Raw genomic sequence first — 19,038 nt, forward strand, 5'->3', positions numbered from 1 at the left:
ATCGTTCCAGATTTGATACCCGAGTGTTTTCTAAACCACAGACCTCGAATAAGGGAGCTGACACTGTGGAACCCATGCAAATAGGGGGCATGAAAGGACCTTTAACCCAGAAAGAGCGGGAAAGAAGAAGGCAGCTGCAATTATGCCTCTATTGCGGAAACTCAGGACACTTTCTTCGGGACTGTCCAGTGAAACCAGGTAAGAAGACTGTAGGAGCCGCGGATACCTGTACCACAAATTCTGAGCAGGGAAACAACCTCGCCCGACAAGAGTAGAGGTCCTCTTGCCGAGCGTTAAGATCTGTCCCGTGACCTCGCATTTCGTGATACCCATGGTCCTCATTAGTCCTGAACGTCCGGATCGTTTGCATGCAATTGAAGCTTACATTGACAGCGGAGCAATCGGTAACTATGTGGACCGTGAAATGGTATCAAGGATGAATCTACCCCTTGTCCCTAAGGCAGTAAAAGACGTCATCACTACTGTGGATGGCACGGAGATAGCCTCCGGACCAGTAACGCATGCCACCCAAGAAGTGACGCTAGTGAGTCAAGATGGACACCGGGAGAGAATCGGGTTCGATGTAATCAAGGCCCCTCAGTTCCAGATCATTCTGGGAATCCCTTGGTTAGAGAAGCACAATCCTCAGATCGATTGGCGAGCAAAGACGGTTCAGTTTCCAGAGTGTTTTACTACTTGTTATCCTCGGCCTGATGTTTCACTGGCGGCGATCTCTTCTGAGGAGGTTCCCAAATTACCTCCCGAATACCAGGAATTCCAAGACGTCTTCGAAGGATCAAGCTAACACCCTGCCTCCTCATAGGTCTTACGACTGTCAAATAGATCTGATACCCGGAACTACTACTCCTTGCAGCAGGATCTATGCCCTCACCGAGCCAGAGAACCTTCACCTCAGACAGTACCTGGACCAATACCTAGCTAACGGGTTTATCCGTCCTTCAAAATCTCCAGCTTCATCGGCTTTGTTCTTCGTTCCGAAAAAGGAAGGAGACCTTAGGACTTGCATAGATTACCGCGCCCTGAATCAGATCACTGTTAAAAACAGATACCCATTACCTTTGATCCCTGAACTCCTGGACCAAGTCAAAGATGCATGTATATACACAAAGCTGGATCTCAGAGGAGCCTACCACTTGGTACGGATAAAAGAGGGCGATGAATGGAAAACGGCCTTCCGCACCAAGTATGGGCTATTCGAATATCAAGTGATGCCCTTTGGACTGTGTAATGCTCCTGCTGCTTTCCAATATTTTATGAACGATGTCCTTAGAGAACTCATAGACGTGTGTGTTGTTGTCTACATTGACGACATCCTCGTCTATTCATCATCTGAAGAAGAACATCAGAGACACGTTAAAAAGGTTCTCGAGAGATTGCGTCAACATAATCTTTTTGCTAAGCTTGAGAAATGCGTTTTCAACGTAACGGAAGTCGAGTTCCTGGGATTCATATTGTCGCCTAACAGAGTCCATATGGATTCAAAGAAAGTTGATGCAATTATCAAGTGGCCATCACCAACCTCTGTAAAAGGAGTTCAAAGCATGTTAGGATTCGCTAACTTTTACCGCAGATTCATTCCTGAATTTTCTCGGATAGTCCAGCCCATCACCGCTCTGTTGAAAAAGAACAAACGTTTTGAGTGGTCTTCTGAAGCAGAACAAGCTTTTCAAGACTTAAAAGCTAAATTCATTTCTGCACCTGTTTTAAAACATCCTCGCCCAGAACTTCCTTACATCATGGAAACGGATGCTTCTAGTCTTGCTATGGGGGCAGTGTTATCACAAAGAGATCCGGTCACACACCAACTACACCCTGTTTCCTTTTGGTCCCGCAAGTTTTCGCCTCCCGAGATCAACTATTCAATTACAGACAAGGAACTTTTGGCCATCAGATCGGCCTTTAAAGCCTGGCGGCATTATCTTCTAGGAGCCAGACACACAGTCACCGTAATGACTGACCACCGCAATTTACAATATCTAAAGACAGCCAAAGCTCAGTCTTCCAGACAGCTTCGCTGGGCTCTGTTTCTAGCAGAATTTGACTTTATAATTACTTATCGACCAGGCAGTAAGAACGGAAAAGCGGATACCCTATCCCGGATGGGAGTAGATGAACATTTGATCAATCCAGATCCAATACCCATAATCCCAGAACAAAGGATTTTGGGTTTGGTCAGCACTCAATCTTTTGAAGACATCAAGACCACGGTTAAATCACTCCTAACTCCGGCCGATTTGCAGGACTGGCAATTAAAGGGAAAAGAATTCTCAGTAGATCAAGACCTACCATATTTCCGAGGACGATTGCACTTGCCCTGTGAGAAACTACAAAAACAAGTAATCTCCTGTTATCACGATTCTCTAATGGAGGGGCATCCTGGCATTACCAAAACCATGGAAAAGATTAAAAGACATTTCTGGTGGCCATCGTGGAAAAAGGATATTAGAGACTTTGTAATCTCCTGCGGTGTGTGTGCCCAGAATAAAAGTCAAAAGCAGAAACCAGCCGGCCTATTACAGCCACTTGACATCCCTCCCTGTCCATGGCATACCCTGTCCATGGATTTTATCACGGACTTACCTCCATGCTTGGGGTATACTACCATCTTAGTAGTCGTGGATCTATTCTCCAAGATGGCTCACTTCATACCCCTGAAGTGTCTACCTTCAGCCTCAGTATTGGCCTGAGAATTCTTGGCAAACATCGTTCGCTTACACGGTTTTCCTTCGGTTTTAGTCTCCGATAGGGGAAGTCAATTCATCTCCCACTTCTGGCGCAGTTGCTGTCGTCTAGCCCAAGTTGATGTAAGACTTTCGACCAGTCACCATCCCCAAACTGACAGTACAAATCACAAACCGAAAGGACAAATCAGACATTAGAACAATATCTACGTTGCATGCTCCAACAAACAGAAAACCCCTGGAAGGACATTCTTTGGATCGCTGAATACGCTTACAACAATTCGACTCATTCTGGAACCGGGAAGACTCCTTTTTTCCTATTATACGGACACCATCCTAGAACCTCCAACCTGGATCCTCCCCAAGAAATTGAAGCACCTGCTGTGGATCACTTGCATTTGAAGATCACCTGTGCTTTTAAGGAAGCCACTGCCCATCTGCAAAGAGCTAAAGCTCAATTCAAAAAGGCAGCCGATCGGCACCGTAAAGAGGCCCCTCACTACGCTGTAGGAGATCAGGTCTGGTTATCCACTAAGCACCTGCCTTTAAGAGGACCCCGCACCTTCATCCCGAGATACCTTGGACCCTACATCATATCCGCCATAATTAATCCGGTGGCTGTCAAATTGGAATTACCTACGCATATGAAAATACATACAGTATTCCATGTCTCCTTATTAAAACCAGTACAACCAGAAACCCGATTGACTGAACTCCCACAACCCGTGTTGGTAGACGGAGAACTCGAATTCGAAGTAAAGAACATCCTAGACTCCAAAATCTCCAGATCTAAATTATACTATCTGGTTGATTGGAAAGGATACGGTCCCCAGGAAAGGTCTTGGGAACCCTCAGAACATGTCCACGCACCTCGTCTGGTCAAGAGATTCCATCTGAATCACCCCGACAAGCCAAAGCCCCCGGAGAAGACACGCCTAGGAGGGGCCTTGAGGGGGGGTACTGTCATGATCACTGCTTCCAAGGAGCCAGGACCAGCCCAACGTCCTTGGAAGCAGGCCCCAAACCCTAATCCTAGGCACCAGCCGGTCCCCCACAGGGACCTTTTGGACCTTGTCCTGGCGCCGGTGGCACCAGGCTCATCAGAATCATCGGTCCCGGCACTGGAAGCGCCGGGCTCATCATTGGTGTGAAAGTGCTTGGGTGGAGTTACCTGCGGCAGACCATGCTGCTTACTTACCAGCCTCTTAGAAGCCCTCTGTGAACAGGGACTACTTTCTTACCTGGGTGGGGCAGCTCCACTCCCTGGATACAGCACTGGAACTCTTCTGGAAGCGGGAACTCTTTTCTTAACTAGGCGGGGCCGTGGAAGAAGACGCCTCATCACTCCAAGGCTATTTAAACCAGACCCGATTGATGAAACGTGCTTCGCGTTATTCTGCATCTGCAGCAGAACGCTCACCGAGTCTGTTCCAGCCTTTCTTCTTTTGATCCTGAACCTGCAAGAATTATACTTACCATTCCTGTACCCGATCAACATCAGCACCTGCAAAGGACCAGAAACAACAGGTTAGCAAGACGAACTTTACACGCAGTGCTTACTCACCTGATCCATCGGCAGCGGCCGTGTCTCACGCTGCACCTTCACCTGCAAAGACCAACAGCATTGTTATACTTACCGGCACGCTGTGCATTCCGGATTCTTCACGCTGCATCTTCACCTGCAAAGACAACAGCAGTGTTACACTTACCGGTACGCGGCGAATTCCGGATTTCTTCATTCTGCATCGTCGCCTGTAAAGACAAAGAAAAAGACATTAAGCAGGTACTTACTCACGCCCATCACGCTCGTCGCAATCAAACGCCTGCGAATACTCCGGCGGCTCTTAAACACGAACTAAACTGCAAGGAAAGAGACAGTTAGAGCGCTTGCCATACTTACGAATTTCCAGGCGCTTCACTGCCACGCATTAAAAGACTATAAAGACAAAATGTGTCCAGAAACTTACCGGTCGTGCAGACAACGACGGTAACCATCCTTTGAAGTCAAGAGGCCAATGTTTCACCAGTGAAGGAACTGGCAACGGCACCCTGCACTAGACGCAGATGGAGAGCCCAGCATTCACCTATCTAAGGTGAGCACGTTGACCTGGGAGGGGGGCTCTACAGACAAGCTGGGAAGAGAGAGAGAGAGAGAGATAGGGACATTCAACAACCCAGACATTTAATCCCCATATTCTTTCACCTGCAGAAACCTCACCCTTCGAGTTCGACACACAGTGCGAAGAGGTTCGACCCCAGAAGCCAATCGAGTCCTGCACATCACTTTTCGAGTCACAGACACCTTCCTGCCAAGACCCGCGCCTCCCTGGGAATCAGGTGAGCGTTACAGTCCTACTCTTGAAGGTCTTCGCCAACAGGCAGCTTCCCAGCTGGAAGGGCAAAAGCCAGGGAACACAGGTTGTACTGGGAGGATGGCCTTCTCTACAGTGAACCTATTGAGTCTACCCCAGGAGACTACAGAAGACTTGTAGTGCCCCAGGAGGTGAGTCCTCAGTTTCTACAGTTAGCCCATGAGATTCCTTTGGCTGGTCACTTAAATTAAAGAAGAGCAAGGAAAGGATTTCTCTTTATTTCTACTGGCCTAAAATGGGGTCTGATGTAGATAAATTCTGCAGAAGCTGTCACACTTGTCAGAAATCTGGCAAGAGTGGAGCCAAAAATAAGGCACCTTATTTGCCTCTCCAATTGGTGGTAGTCCATTTTGAGAGGGTAGGAATCGACATTGTAGGTCCCTTAGACCCTACAACATCTTCAGGCAACTGATTTATATTGGTTGTGGTAGACCATGCTACCAGGTATCTTGAAGCCATACCTATGAGGACTGTCACAACTCAGGCAGTGGCAAAGGCACTACTTGGTATTTTTACCAGGGTAGGTTTTCCTAAGGAGGTGATCTCTGACAGGGGATCCAACTTTATGTCCCACTACATGTAAGCCATGTGGAAAAACTGGGGAGTGACCTACAAGTTCTCAACAGCCTACCATCCCCAAACCAATGGGTTGATAGAGAGGTTTAATAGAACTATGAAGAGCATGATAGGTGCTTTAGAAGAACCCCTTAGAAGTGGGACCTTCTACTGCCATGCCTTCTCTTTGCTTATAGAGAAGTCCCTCAGGAAGGGGTTGGATTAAGTCCCTTTGAGCTTCTCTATGGTCATCCGTTTAGAGGTCCATTGGCCCTAATCTAGGAGGGTTTGGAGAGTGATCCTTCCCACATTTCAGTGAGAGTCCCTGACTATGTGTTAGGTCTCCGAAGGCAGGTCAGGCTCTGGTGAAGCATTGGCATGACCAGAGGCCAACATGGTTGAGTTTACTCAAGACCAGCTAGTTCTAGTTATGGTACCTACAAGGCAGAGGGGCTTACAGGACAAATGGATTGGACCCTTCAAGGTTGTGGGAAACTTGGAGAGGTCAATTATTCGGTAGACTTAGGCAATCCTAAGGAGGCCCCCAGGGTCTTTCACACCAACCGCCTAAAGGCCTAAGTCTCTAGACCAGACCTGGGAGCTTTGCTTCTAGCCTCTGTTCAGGAGGAGGAGGAGAGTGAGCCTCTACCTGACCTCCTCAGGGGACAACCTTTAGATGGAAAGATAGAAGGAGTCAATATCTCTTCTGATCTGACACTGGAACAACAGGAGTGCAGAATTCTGTTAAATCAGTTTACCCCTCTGTTTTCACTCTCACAAGGCTTGACCCCGTGGGGCCAGAATGACATTCTCACTGGTGACTGTTTCCTTGTTAAAAGCAGAGGTTACAGAAAGTCAGACCATGTAAGAACCCACATAAAGGAAGAGGTCAACAAGATCTTGATCTCGGGGTAATAGAGCCATCTAGAAGTCCATGGTCTAGTCCAGTTGTGCTAGTACCAAACGCAGGATCCAAGGAGTTGAGATTCTGTGTGGACTATAGAGCCCTTAATGCAGTCACCACGACTGATGCCCATCCTTTGCCTAGGACAGATGAGTTGGTAGACAACTTGGTTCAGCCAAGCACCTCAGTACATTTGACCTAGCCTCAGGCTATTGGCAAATAGCTCTGACAGACCGTGCCAAGGAAAAGACTGCATTTTCAACCCCCAGGAGGCCTCGACCAGTTTAAGGTTATGCCTTTTGGTCTAAAGAATGCACCTGCTACATTCCAAAGGATGGTGAATCATGTTCTGAATGGGATGGAGGACTTCTGCATGGCATTGGATGACATTGCAGTGTCCAGCCCTACTTGGAAGGAACATATTGACCACTTAGGATATGTATTGCAGGCTCTTGAGCAGGCCGATCTGACCATAAAGGCAAGTAAATGTCAAATTGGTCAGACTAACATGGTCTACCTTGGACATGAGGTAGGAGGAAGAGAAATAAGGCCATTGCATAGCAAAGTACAAGCTGTACAGGACTGGGCCACCCCTTCTACTCAAACCCAAGTGAGGGTCTTCCTAGGTCTCACAGGTTACTATAGGAACGTCATTGAGAACTATGGGACCATAGCTTCTCCCTTGAACGTGATCTCCTCACCCAAATTCCCCAAGAAGGTCAGGTGGAATGAGGAGTGCACTAAGGCATTTGAAGGACTTAAGAAAGTCCTTTGTCAAGCTCCAGTCTTAAGAGCTCCTGACTACAACCAATCCTTTATTGTACAGACAGATGCTTCCATTACAGGTATAGGTGCAGTTCTGAGTCAGCTCGATGAGAAAGGCAGGGAACACCCAATCTGCTTCATTGGTAGGAAACTGAAGGAACCTGAGATAAGGTGGGCAACCAAAGAACGTGAATGTTTTGATAGTGTGGTCTTTGAAGAAGTTTACTTGTATGCATCTACTTTGTGATTCAAACAGATCACCAATCCTTGAGATGGTTAATGCAGATGAAGGAACAAGTTACTTACCTGTAACTGTTGTTCTCCAGCATGGGTCTGGCATGGATTCACATGCTCATGAATATTCCCCGTCGTCAGGCTGGGAATCCTCGGTAAAGAAAAAACCAGTATCAGTTTCGTTTCTTTTTTTAAACATATCTTTATTATTTTCATTAATCGTAACACAACAAACTGAGAAAACTCGTGCCAACATTTCTCCCCCCAACTCCCCCTCTCCCCTCCCCCCCCCCGGGACCTTGGGACTCAATTCGTGGACGTCTTTATGCATTGAAAATGTCCGTGACGTTTATGTTGTGGGGGCACCATTGTTCCATAAAGTCTGACTGCAGGTGTTCCAGAACCCCGCCCCATTCTTCGGAGAATCTGCTCCTAGTGCCTTGGATTATGTGGGTGACTTTTTCCATTGCTAGCTGCGCCCATACTTTTTGAAGCCACATAAATATTAGCGGGGTTTCCTTCTTTTTCCAGTTTTGAGCAATTGTTGTCCATGCCGCGATGAGAAGTCCCATAAAGCTTCTTCGTTGTGCTTTCGTGTAGCTTCTTGTAGTGTCATCTCCCATGCCACACATCCATACGCTCTCATCTAGTTGTCCCATCTCTGGAAAAATCTTGCCCATTTCTCCTTTAACTTCTTCCCAGAACGGGACTATCCCCCTGCAGGCCCACCAGATATGTCTCCACGTCCCTACTTCTCCGCACTCCCTCCAGCATAGGTTAGATGTTCCTGGAAACATAGTATGTAGCCTCTCAGGCGTGTAGTGCCACTGAGTCACTATTTTTATCCACATTTCTCTCATCTGCACCGCTCTCGTCAGTTTGGGGATCTGGGCCCAAATGTCCTCCCACTGTTTCCTCGTTGGTTCCCTTCCCAGCGTTTTATCCCATTTGCGCATATATGCCCATTTGGTCTCTTCATCTTGTTTGTTTATAAAGGAGTATAGTGTCGAGATCCATTTCTTTGCCCCTGAATTGGTTGTGATGTATTTCTCAAATGGGGTTAGGGTTCTCGTGGCCGCCTTCGCTATTTCGGGAGTTTTTAGCCAGTGCTTGAGTTGTTCATAAGTATATCTGTTCCGTGTGGTTCTGGTTGGGAGTGCAAGGCATGATTCGTATTGAATAATTTCATTGTTGCAGAACATTTCCCCTATTTTTGTTATGCCCGCCTCTTCCCATTTGTCTGATGTTCCTTGCTCCAAGCCTGGCGGGAACTGCGGGTTCCTCCATATGGGAGTGAATGGGCCTGTTGCGTTGGTCATTGTGCCCTTTCTTGTTTGGATGTCCCATGCCTCCAGGGTCGTGCTCAGTATAACGCTGATCCCTGTGTTGGGGTCTCTGTGTTGTTTCTGCTTCCAGAGTAATTCCACTAGTGGGGTTCTCGCCACCGCCCTATCTTGTGCGGCCCATAATTGTTGTGGGTCCTCTCCCAGCCATTCCCGGAGCACCTTCAATTGGGCCGCTTGGTGGTATTTTTGAAAGTGGGGCAGTGCCATCCCTCCTTCCCCAGTTGCCGAGGTTAAAACCGCCCTAGATAGCCTCGGAGTTTTCCCTTTCCATACAAAGTGTGAGACTACCCTCAGGAGTGATCTGAAGAATGAGCGGGGAATCCCCACCGGCAGGGCCTGGAAGTGGTACAGAAACCTTGGGAGTATGGTCATCTTTACTGCCTGTATTCTACCCCACCATGATATCAGCAGTGGGTTCCATCTTTCTATGTCTCTTCGAACGTTAGCGAGTAGCTGCGGGTAGTTTCTGCTGTACAGTTGGTCTACCTTGTGCGTGAGAGTGATTCCCAGGTATTTAATACCCTCCTTTGCTATCTTTAGGTTGAGTGCCCTTGCCTCTCTCTTAATTTTATCCCCGTCGCCTGCTAGTATTAGAATTTCCGATTTGTTTCTGTTAATTTTTAGTCCCGAGATGGCCCCGAAAGTTTCTAACTCTCCCATTGCTGCTGCTAATGAACGATCCGGCTCCTCTAGAGCCAGCAGCATATCGTCCGCATATGCGGTAATCTTGTGTTGCATGCCTGCCATCGCTATCCCCTTAACATCCCCAGCTTCCCTAATTTTCATCAGTAGTGGTTCCAAGAATATAGCATATAGTAGGGGGGAGAGTGGACACCCTTGCTTAGTTCCCCGAGAAATGTACACCTTCTGCGATACCTCCCCATTGATGGCTACCCTGCAAGTTGGGGCATTGTAATTTGCTTTTATTCTGGCAATAAAATGTTCCCCAAATCCCATACATTGAAGTGTTTTAAACAACATGGACCATTCCACCCGGTCAAATGCTTTCTCGGCATCAAGTGCCAGGAGGATTGCTGGGATTCGCTTTATACCAATCTTTTCCACCAGATGGGTGACCCTTCTGAGATTGTCATGGGTTTGTCTCCCTGGGATAAAGCCTGATTGATCTAGGTGAATTAGGTTAGGGAGTAGCGGGGAGAGCCTAGCTGCTAAGATCTTGGTGTATATTTTGGCATCTATATTTATCAGTGATATTGGTCTGTAAGAGGCCGTGGAGGAAGGGTCCTTCCCTTGTTTGTGAAATACCAGGACCTTCGCTTCGTTCATGGAGGGGGTCACATTGCCACTTTCTTTAAAGGTGTTAAATAGTCTGGTTAGAACCGGGGTCAATTGGGCGGCATATTTTTTATAAAATGGGGCCGTATAGCCATCCGGTCCAGGGGCTTTATTTTTCGGTAGTTCGCTTATAGCTTTTCTTACTTCTTCTTCCCTTATGGGGTCTTCTAAGGCCTGCTTGTCTGCCGGTGTGATTTGCTGGAATGTGAGGGTTTTCAGATATGTGTCCTGTGCGTCTGCTCCCGGTTGGTCTGTGGTATACAGTTTCTGATAGTATTCTCTGAAGGCTTCCCCTATGTCTTGTGTGCGTGTACAGTGTTCCCCTTTCATGTTTGTGATACTTTTGATTGTTATGTCTTTCTGTTTGGCCCGTAGTTGTCTCGCCAGCAACTTATCTGCTCTATTTGCTTTGATGTAGTACCTCTGTCTCAGGTATAGGAGGCTCCTTTCCGCTCCCTTAGTGCGCAGCATTTCTAGCTGGCCCTGCGTGTGTCTAAGGGTCCTCTGGAGTTCCCTGGAGGGTTGTGTCAAAATTTTTCTTTGTATCTCAGTGATTGACCTTTCCAATTCCTTTTCCCAGTCCGACCTCTGTTTCTCCCTCGCCATTTTTAGTGCCATTATTTTCCCTCGGATCACTGCTTTGAACGCCTCCCATACTGTGGAGGTGGATACTTCCCCATTGTCATTGTCCGTAAAGTATTCATCTATCATTCCCCTTATAGTTTCCCCCATGACCATGTCCTGGATTATGTCCTCCGGCAATCTCCACCTCCACAGGCCCCTAGATTTCCCCTGTAGTTTCATATCAAGCCACACGGGTGCGTGATCCGATAATGCGATTGCCCCCTTTTCCACCTCCTGAATTCTGCCCATGAGGCCTACCGAAGCCCATAGGTAGTCTATTCGTGACATCGAGTTGTGGACATGAGAGAAGTACGTGTATCCATGTTGGTCCCCCCTGAGTTCCCTCCATACATCACCCAGGGTCATCTGATCCATTTGCTGCTTAAGTCTTTTCGATGGGGCCCCCTGACTATATGCCCCTCCGGTACTTCTGTCCCTTTGTGGGTCCCACGCCATATTCAGATCTCCTCCCAGGATCACTTCCCCCCTTGCAAAGGATTCTAATTTGTCCAGGGTGTCTCTTAGAAAGCTGTCCTGTCCCACATTGGGCGCATATACTGACGCTAGGGTAATCCTCTGTCCCTCCAGCAGCACATTTGCGAACGCATATCTCCCCTCCTTATCTGTGACAGAGTTCTCCAGTACGGCATCCCTTCCGTTCCTCATAGCTATTATGACTCCCGCCCTCTTGTCTGTGGCGTTAGCTTGGGCCCATATTGTAAATCCCCTTATTCTTGTCTTTTGTTTGTCTTTTGCTCTTATATGTGTTTCTTGTAGAAGAAGGAGGTCCGCTCCTTCCCTTTTGAAAAATTTCTCCAATTTCACCCTTTTTGCGGGGTGATTCATCCCTCTTATGTTATAGGTCACTATGCGTATCTTCCCCATTTTGTTAGGTAAATGTTCAGAGTACTTATCGTCCTTTCCTTCTCCAATGCCCTCTGGCTGTTGTCCCGATCCCTCATCCCCCCCCCTCTCAACTCCCCCCCCCCAACTTATAACCAGAACTGAACCAAACTTGTTGTCCCCGAGTAGGGCACGGGTTCCTACTGATACCCGGGCGTTGCGCCCGAGGCTCCCTGCCCTCCTTCCTCTCGGGGAGTGTGTGCGTGGGGGCTCCTAAACCCCACATAGTAGTCTTGTCTTACCCGATTCCAAGCCGCCTGGTCCATCCCGGGCCGCCTTCTTCAGTTCTTGTGCAGCTGTTGTGTTCTCTTCCGCCCCCTTCTCCATAGTTAGATACGTTGTCATTTGGCGTCCTCCGTTGTCCCCGTGGCTTTTCTTCTTTTCATGTCTACTTCCCCAGATTTTCTCTTCCTTTGGTTGGTCTATTGCGCTTAATCGTTTCCCATCCTTTAGGTCTTCTCCTCTGCTCTCCGCTGGTGGCCCCTTGTTCCACTTCCTCCGTGTCACCTCGAAGGTCCATTATGCTGAGGCCTTCTTCCCAAGTGGTAGCTCTCCGCTGTTTCCCTTCCCATGTAAACAGCAGCCCGAATGGGAACGTCCACTTGTATCGGATTCCTTTCTCCTGCAGGGCCTTGACAAGTGGGGCCATTGCCCTTCTCTTCTGCAGTGTACTCAATGCCAGATCTTGGTACAGTTGTATTTCTTGACCGTTCATTCTAATGTGTTCCATATCTCTGGCTTTCCTCAAGATTTGTTCTTTTTGCGGATAGGAGGTAAGTGCCACAAGGACGTCCCTCGGTCTCTCCCCCAGCGCCCCCGATCGTTTTGGGCCGACCCTATGGACTCTGTCGACTCCGATTGCGTCCGGCTCCGCTGTTCCTATGATGTTGCTGAACACTTCCTTAACTGCCGACATTAGGTCTCTGTCCTGTACTGTTTCCGCCATGTTTTTGATGCGGATGTTGGAGCGTCTGGAGCGGTTCTCCAAGTCCTCGCACTGGATCTCTAAGTTATGGGTGAGTCTCGTCAAGTGTTCCTGGGTTTCACTCGTCTGCTGCGTTTCCTCATCTATCCCCTGGAGCGTTCTTTCCAGTATATCAGTTCTTTCCTCCAGTTTCGCCACATCTATCCTGAGGTCTTGGATCGCTTGCTTCATGTCGTTTTTCATCATCGTGAACTGTTCCTGTACGGAGGACATGAATTTTTCTTGGAGTTCCTGAAACCATGATTGCATGTCATCCCTGGATGGGGGTTGTGGGGGGGTCGCCTGTGCCATTTCTTCTCTCTGTTGGTTGTCTTACGACCTTCCCTTCGCTTGTGGCGTGGAGTCCGCCGACCACAGTTGCAGGATATTTGCGTCTTGCTTTGAGGGGAGCGTGGTCTGCTGGGAGGCACTATTTTTACTTTTTGCCCTTGACATGGTATGATTGTCACTTGGAATGAGTGGGGGCTTCTTATGGTCCCCTGTGTGTTTTAGTGCTGTGCCCCCTCTGTAACTCGAGTGGGTGTTTTCTTGGTTCGCCCCTGAGCGTCCTGTTCCAATATGTCTATGCCTGCATTGGGTCTGCTCAGGCGGGTCCTCTCTTCCCCCGGGTGTGTTCCTTTCCTTGTGAAGCTTTCCTGTCTTGGCCTCGGTGGTTCTTTCCTGTGGTCCCAACTCTCGGGTGGGGCTCGGCTGGGGTTCCTGTATCTTGTTGCTGGGTCTATTCTCCTTGTGTCCCCTGTCTGTGGGGCCCTGCTCCAGCTCTTCCTTTTGGAGTCTGTGTTGACTGTGGGGGTTGTATAACGTATATCTCCCTGCTGCCGTTAGGTGTGGCTGCGCCTGATGGTATCCTTCTACTTGTTACCCCTCCTTCACGCTGCTCCTGTCCCTTCTTGGGTGGGGGGTATCTCTACTCACTGGGTTAATGTGTTCTCCTCACTCTCTCCCCCTTTCGTGGTGCTCACCGACTTTCTCCGCTTCTGTGCCGTGGTCCTGGGGGTCTCGCTAGTGCCTCGGTGTCCCTGTGTCTCTGGTGCCGGTCTCCGGGCGTCTTCTCTGCGACCCTCTTGCTCTGGGAGGGGCGCCGGGGTGGGGATCCTGATCGTTCCCCCTCTCGCTATTGCCGCCACCGGTGTTCCGATTCTCTCTGGGGGGGGGGCGGGTGCCTCGGCGTCGCCCCCTCTTCTATTCCTTCTCCTTCGGTTCCGTTGCTGTCCGTCCGCCCCCTCCGCTTCTCTGTGTGTGGGTGCCGGCTCGGCGGCGGGAATCACCCGATGGGGGAGGGGAGAGTTCCCCGAGGGTGCCGTCCGCGGCGTTCGGCGCCCCGCAGTCGAGCCCCCCAGTCTCCTGGAGCTTACTGGTGGCGATCGGAGCGACGATCGGCTCCCGTGCTGCGCTGCTTCGCTGCGATTTGTGCTGTTTTTGGCGGCCCGGATCGAGCGCGGATTAGTCGCGTCCCGACTCCGCGGCGGCCATCTTGGAATCATCAGTTTCGTTTCTGATCTGTCTTTCGTAGTAATAACCAATCACTGGTCTCTGCGTCATACTGACCACAGCCAATGACTGCCCTCTACCTAAGCACCGCCTCTGGCAGCCATCTTCAGATTTGGAAGCACGTAAAAGTGGCAGTATGACCAAGTGAAGAGCCGCAGAGGGGTAGGCGGGAGGGTTCGCATGTGAATCCATGCCAGACCCATGCTGGAGAACAACAGTTACAGGTAAGTAACTTGTTCCTTCTCCAGCATGGGGTCTGGCATGGATTCACATGCTCATGAATAAAGAATACATAGCAGTACACACATGCACAACCACGGGAGGTGGCAAAGGCTCAACATTAAGCATTACATCAAACTCAACATTAAGCATCTTACCTCCTCACCAGGCTCACCTCAGGCGAACAGGTTGCGCAGCACTGCTTGGCCGACCCTGGACTCCTCCCTGGAATCCCGGTCGACGCAGTAGAATTTCGTGAAGGTGTGCGTCGACCTCCACGTAGCAGCCCTGCATATGTCCAGCAGGGGCACACCAGAAAGGAACGCCGTGGTAGCTGCGATCGCTCTGGTGGAATGGGCTCTCGGACGGCCAGGCAGCGGTCGGTTTGCCAACCGATGACAGTACATGATACAGCCGGAGAGCCATCTGGAAATGGAAGCCTTCGAGAGAGCCTTCCCCTGATTGACAGGTCCAAAGTTCACAAAGAGTTGTGACGTCTTCCGAAAACACTTCGTGCGGTCCACGTAGAACTTCAGCGCTCTAGCCACATCCAGCGAGTGCAAAGTCCTCTCAGCCGGCGACGAAGGCGACGGGAAGAACACAGGCAACACCAAGGGTTCGTTGAGATGGAAGTCCGACGGTACCTTGGGCATGAAGGAGGGGTGCGTCCTGAGCACTACCCTCGTGTCGTGGAAAGTCAAGTACGGGGCCTTGCAGGAAAGGGCCTGGATCTCTCCCACTCGTCGTGCGGAGGTGATGGCCACAAGAAAAGCTGTTTTCCACGATAGAAACTTCAACGGGGCCGAGTGCAGAGGCTCGAACGGAGGTCCCATGAGCTTGGTCAGCACCACGTTGAGCTCCCACGCCGGGGCCGGAGCCTTCACCGGCGGGAACGATCTGAACAGTCCCTTCATGAACTCTTTCACCAGACGATGAGACCACAAGGACGTCCGCCCCGTGGTTCTGGTGTATCGGGAGATCGCAGCAAGATGAATCTTGATGGACGCGTGTGCCAGACCAGCTTTGGCCAGCGTCAGCAGGTACGGCAGTACTTGGGGAGCCGTAATCCGTAGAGGGTTAATCTTCTGTGCGTGGCACCAGACAGAGAACCTCTTCCATTTGTGTCCGTAGCATTTAAGAGTCGAGGACGCCCTGGCCTTTGCAAGAACCTCTCTGCAATCGGCCGGTATGTCGTATCCTCCAAACTCTAGCGCTGCAGGAGCCAGGCCTGCAAGTTCAGCGACTTCGGGTCGTGGTGGAGGATGGCGCCTCCTTCCCTGGAGAGTAGATCCGCGTCCGCCGGCAGCTTGATCGGCGGGGACGCTGACAAGTCCAGCAAGTCCGGGAACCATATCTGCCTCGGCCACGCAGGTGCGACGAGGATCATCCTGCACCGTGACCTCTTGAGCTGGTTGACGAGCCGGATTAGCAGAGGCAAGGGAGGGAATGCGTAGAGGAACAGGCCCTCCCAGGGGAACGAGAAAGCATCGCCCATGCTCCTCGTCTGGGGAAACCTGCTGGCGAACCTCCGGCACTTGGTGTTCGTCGCCGTCGCAAACAGGTCGATCTGGGGTGTTCCCCACCGTCGGAAGAGGCGATCCACCAGATCCTGCCGTAGTTCCCACTCGTGGCACGAGCGCAGCTCCCTGCTGAGTGAGTCAGCGATGGTGTTTTTTATCCCTGCCAGATGAAACGGCACCAGAAAAATCCCTTGGGCGACGGCCCAATGCCACAGGTCCTGCGCCTCCTTGGACAGCGCTGGGGACCTGGTTCCGCCCTGTTTCCTGATGTAAAACATGGTGGTGGTGTTGTCGGTGAAGATCCTCACCACCTTGCCCTTGAGGGACGGAAGGAAGGACCTGAGGGCCCAAAACACTGCACGGAGCTCCAGGACGTTGATATGCAGGGACTTCTCCGTCGGGAGCCAGAGTCCCCTTGCGTGCAGATTTTCGGTGTGCGCTCCCCACCCTTCCAGGGAGGCATCCGTGGTCACAGTCTCCTGGTGGGCTGGGGTCTGGAAGTCCATGCCCGCCGTCAGATGCGCGCGGGTGCCCCACCACCGTATCGCTCGTCGGAAACTCTCGTCGAGCTTGATCCTTTCCTCGAAGCTGCCCGTCGTCTGGATCCAGCGCGCATCCAGGAATTCTTGCAACGGGCGCATCCGGAGCCTGCACATGGGAATGAGGTAGATGCAGGAAGACATCATCCCGAGGAGGGACTTGATGGACCTCACTTTGGCCGCGTCGGCCACCAACATCCGTTGCACCTTGCCCAAGATGGTCCTGGTCCTCTCCTCCGACGGGGAGGCCAGAAGGGACACTGTGTCGAGCCTCGCTCCCAGAAACAGTGCGACTTGCGCGGGCACCAGGTGGGATTTGGCGTAGTTCACGGAGAATCCCAGGTCCGTGAGGAGTTGGACGGTCCTTGCCGTGTGGACCACGGCGAGCTCCCTCGTCTTGGCGCGGATGAGCCAGTCGTCCAGGTAGGGGTAGACGCGAATCCCCTCGCGGCGCAGCTGCGCCGCCACCGGTGCGAGGCACTTGGTGAATACCCTGGGTGCCGACCGTAGTCCGAAGGGAAGGGCTTTGAACTGGTAATGACGCCCCTGGACCACGAACCTGAGGAATTTTCGGTGCCCCTTTAGGATGGGAATGTGGAAGTAGGCATCCTCCAAATCCAACGACGATAGGAAGGATCCTTCCTCCAGCTGACCCAGGACGTGCTGGAGGGTGACCATCCGGAACTTCTGCGCCTTGATGAACTTGTTCAGACGTCGCAGGTCTAGGATGGGGCGCCATCCTCCCGTCTTCTTCTTCACGAGGAAGTATCTTGAGTAGACTCCGGAGCCCCGAAGCCTCTTTGGGACGAGTTCGATGGCGCCCTTTCTGAGCATCGCCTTTACCTCCAGGAGAAGTTGAGGGACGTGAAGTTCTTTCCTGGCCACGGGGGGGACGCGCGGGCACCTTCTTTGAAACTCGAGCGCGTGGCCCCGGGCCAGGGCGTCCAGCACCCAACGGTCGGTGGAGATGGACTCCCACACGCTGACGAAGCCCGCCAGCCGGCCTCCCACCGGGGTGCTTCGGTGGGGGCCCGACCCCACGGCCGGTTCAATCCTGCTTGGACGCGGCCTTGCCGCCTTGACCTCCTTGGCGACGACGGCGGGGTCCGCTAGACTTGCCTCGTCCTCTGTAGGCCTCTTGCGACGACGAGCGGGCCGCTTGACGGTAGGAAGCGAAACCGCCGCCGGAACCTTTGGAGGCGCCCTTGCCTCCGCCGCTCCGAAAGGGCGTCCGTCGTTGCTGCAGAACTCCAAGGGCCCGGGCCGTCTCAGTATCCGCCTTGATGGCCTGAAGGGAATCGTCCACTGTCTTCCCAAACAGGTTGTTCCCGTCGAAGGGCATGTCCAGGACTCTGGTCTGGACGTCCTGCCGGAAGTCCGTAGCTTTGAGCCATCCACGACGTCGAAGGCAAACGCCGTTGCCCAGCTGGCGGAACCCAGTGTCGGCGATGTCCGTCGCCACGGTGATGGCGTGGTCCGAGGCCACCTCACCTTCCTGCAGGATCTCCAGGGCCTTCGCCCTCTTGTCGTCCGGCAGAAAATCCAGCAGGGGAGCTATCTTGTACCACAGCTCCCTGTCGTAGCGAGCCACGATAGCCAAGGCGTTGGCCGCTTTAATCGTCGTCGCTGCCGACGAGATGACTCTACGTCCCATAGCATCCAATTTCTTTCCCTCGCCGTCCGGCGGGGAAGTCGATGTGGAGGCCGCACCCCCCCCCCGCTTTCTTCCTGGCTGCTGCGGAGACGACGGAATCCGGGGTAGGCTGCGCCCGGAGGCATAGGGGGGCCGTGTCCGGGACCCGGTACTTTTTCTCGTACCGGTCTCTTCTAGCTGGCGTCGTGGAAGGGTTCTTGAGGAGGGAAAGGCCCTCATCCCAAATGTCGTCCAACAGAGGCACTGCGAGGACCGTCTTCCTCTTGGCCTCGCGCCGCTGATAAAGGAAGCCTTCCTTTTTCTTCTCCTCAGGGCAGAGTTGGAAAAGCTCGGAAGCCCTGGAGATCATGGAGTGGAAAGATCCGATCTCGTCGGGCGGAGAAGCCCTGGTGGGAGGCGACGACGGAATATCCTCGTCGTATGCCTCGTCGTCCGTACCCGTCGCTGCCGTGTCAGTCCCCGTATCATCCCCTCGGGTGGACGGGGAGGAGGGCTGGACGGGGCGCGACGGTTGAAAAGGAGGTGGTGGATGGATCCTTCTTTTCTTGGTAGGGGGAACACCAGAAGGTCCCGGTTCTGGATCCCCCGACGGGAGAGGTTCCTCCGTCGGTAACGGTAGCCTCGTCCTTATCTCGGAGCATAAGGACTGTATGGCCAACAAAATGGCCGCCGAGTTGTCTTGCGGCGCTGGCAGAGGGGAATCCGACGGGCGAGCAGGGGCCCCGTCGGTATCCTCGACGATGTCGTCGTAGTCACCTGCGTCGGGGTCCATTCCGACGGGCTGGCCTTCTTCCACGCCTAGGCCGTGGCTTAAGACCTCGATCAGCTCCTCTTCTGAGGTTGAGGCCGAATCTACGACGACGCCCTGCCCCCCCTTCTTCTTCCCCACGGAGGGTTTCACGGGGGTCCTATCGATGGGCACAAAAGAA

General features: G+C 51.8%; 1 protein-coding gene across 5 annotated transcripts in view; it reads right to left on the reverse strand.

The window, feature by feature from the left end:
* The window catches only part of L3MBTL3 (L3MBTL histone methyl-lysine binding protein 3), a 1,294,236-nt gene that overhangs the window by 358,454 nt on the left and 916,744 nt on the right, over positions 1 to 19,038 (reverse strand). The gene's annotated exons all lie outside the window — the stretch shown is intronic.

This window comes from Ambystoma mexicanum, chromosome 11 (genome assembly GCF_040938575.1).
Source record: "Ambystoma mexicanum isolate Mex_15411 chromosome 11, UKY_AmexF1_1, whole genome shotgun sequence".
Classification (NCBI taxonomy): Eukaryota; Metazoa; Chordata; class Amphibia; order Caudata; family Ambystomatidae; genus Ambystoma; species Ambystoma mexicanum.